Consider the following 2921-nt stretch of genomic DNA (forward strand, 5'->3'; position numbering starts at 1 on the left):
AATCAGCTCGACAAAAAGGTTCGTTGAATCCATATGGCCAGCATGATTATGATATACTAGTCGATAGACCAGGTGCTGGCAGCGGATGGTTCGGAGGATTTGCAGGTCACCATGGAAATGCAGGCTCGGAGGTGGCAGTTCTTGGGCACTCTCTGCTGAAGCAATCTTTCCAGAAGGAAAATATATGCAAATGGAAGTTTTTACAATGAACCGAAAGTCACCCGTACTTCTTCAGTTTGAATGATGGGTATGTTTTCACTGAAGTCAAAACATATCCAGGCGTTTGGGTTGGTATGGAAGACTTGTAATCACCGTTCTCGATAGTATTATCTGCCCATCTGTGCATGTTTAATCGTATTAGTTTTATGTATGAACTATTGTTTTTTGGTTTTAGAAACAAATGCTAAATAAATAACCATATTTTTTATATTAGAAGCTCCATCCAATAATTAAAAATTTACGACTAAAAATTGATTCAATTGTTGAAAAAAATCTAAAAAACGCTATCCTGGGACTCGAACCCCAAACCCTTGATTAAAAGTCCAAAGCTCTATCCTGTTGAGCTAGGAAAGCTTCACATAAAATATGGATAAACTACTATCTATCACAATATACCCTATAATTTTATGAATATGGCACTTTTCGTCGATTTTCAAAGAATTAAATCGCTTCTATCTCAATAACTAAAAACATATAGATTTTTGAAAAGTATATATAGTGTACTACATCTCAAGATATTATTAATATGTATATTAGAAAGAATAATATATTGGATTTTGATATCACAAAATGACTTTTCAATTTATTGTAGTTCCTCACAGAGTTGAGATTCTACAAAATTCTTTGCAGATAATTTAGAATGATGATAGACTAACGAACTATAGATACATGAATTGAAATAAAAAAATCGATTAAATATGAACTTCATAAACCGTTTAAGAAACTTAAAAACTATTCTTTATTGTTTATTTTGGACAAGTTTAATATGATTTGGTTTTATTGGACAATAATCGAGTAACGGAAAAAATATAACATTTACTATAAAGTGAAAATTTAGAGGTATATTTCGTAAGATATTCCTCTCTGATTACAAGAACTATTGTGAGCTATCAATCTAATGAAAGAGAGCAGATTGGCCGTAATGAAAATGCAATACTTCGAAAATCAATGCAAAAAGATTAATTTGTTAGAAACAATCGACTATGACACTGAATTCTAAGAGCAAACGTTTACATTAGGATATTTGATCATTTTCCAAATTGCAAAATTGCATTTAAACAAGTTAAGGAGAATACTATATTAACCGTGTTGTAAGGAATATAACAATTTTAAAGATTTGCGACAGAATTTGAAAAAATATGAAAATCAGATATATAAAAATGAATAAAAATAACATTATGATGGAATATTAAGTAGATGAGCTATTAATGCTGCTATGATTTAAAATTGAGTAGTAATGAAATAGAATTTCGATTAAAAAATAATGTAATCGTATGAAAGCTTTGATCCAATAATTAATATTCGCAAATTTTAACATACTAATAAATTCTGATTATATAAGATATTTTAAAAATGAGATTCCAATTGAATGGTGATGGAGATGAAAATTTTTAAAAATATAAATAAGAGTATAAATGTTTGAATATAACTAGTAAAATTTGAAAAAGTAAATTATTGAAATCCTTAAAAATTTGTTACGGATAAAAGCTATATAAATAAAAGATGTGTGGTTGGTTAGCTAATCTGTGTAAATATCAAAAGAATTAATGGGTGTGTGAATGGAGCAACTTTTGAGAAGAATCATTTGTGATTCTTGTCAAAGTTGAATCAAAGACAACAATTGATAGACAATTGTTGTCTTTGTGTACAACATTCACTTGAATTATAAACAATAACAAGTGTTTGTTGTTCACTGAGCAACTTTGAGAAGAATCATTTGTGATTCTTGTCAAAGTTGAATCAAAGACAACAATTGATAGACAATTGTTGTCTTTGTGTACAACATTCACTTGAATTATAAACAATAACAAGTGTTTGTTGTTCACTGAGCAACTTTGAGAAGAATCATTTGTGATTCTTGTCAAAGTTGAATCAAAGACAACAATTGATAGACAATTGTTGTCTTTGTGTACAACATTCACTTGAATTATAAACAATAACAAGTGTTTGTTGTTCACTGAGCAACTTTGAGAAGAATCATTTGTGATTCTTGTCAAAGTTGAATCAAAGACAACAATTGATAGACAATTGTTGTCTTTGTGTACAACATTCACTTGAATTATAAACAATAACAAGTGTTTGTTGTTCACTGAGCAACTTTGAGAAGAATCATTTGTGATTCTTGTCAAAGTTGAATCAAAGACAACAATTGATAGACAATTGTTGTCTTTGTGTACAACATTCACTTGAATTATAAACAATAACAAGTGTTTGTTGTTCACTGAGCAACTTTGAGAAGAATCATTTGTGATTCTTGTCAAAGTTGAATCAAAGACAACAATTGATAGACAATTGTTGTCTTTGTGTACAACATTCACTTGAATTATAAACAATAACAAGTGTTTGTTGTTCACTGAGCAACTTTGAGAAGAATCATTTGTGATTCTTGTCAAAGTTGAATCAAAGACAACAATTGATAGACAATTGTTGTCTTTGTGTACAACATTCACTTGAATTATAAACAATAACAAGTGTTTGTTGTTCACTGAGCAACTTTGAGAAGAATCATTTGTGATTCTTGTCAAAGTTGAATCAAAGACAACAATTGATAGACAATTGTTGTCTTTGTGTACAACATTCACTTGAATTATAAACAATAACAAGTGTTTGTTGTTCACTGAGCAACTTTGAGAAGAATCATTTGTGATTCTTGTCAAAGTTGAATCAAAGACAACAATTGATAGACAATTGTTGTCTTTGTG

The 2921-nt window shown here is 29.4% G+C and overlaps 1 non-coding gene across 1 annotated transcript; it reads right to left on the minus strand.

Moving 5' to 3' along the window:
* Positions 1 to 501: 501 nt before the first annotated feature.
* Positions 502 to 573, minus strand: TVAGG3_0541450. Its single transcript has one exon. It is a non-coding gene; the product is annotated as a tRNA-Lys (tRNA).
* Positions 574 to 2921: the final 2348 nt, after the last annotated feature.

Source organism: Trichomonas vaginalis, chromosome II (assembly GCF_026262505.1).
Source record: "Trichomonas vaginalis G3 chromosome II, whole genome shotgun sequence".
Classification (NCBI taxonomy): Eukaryota; Parabasalia; order Trichomonadida; family Trichomonadidae; genus Trichomonas; species Trichomonas vaginalis.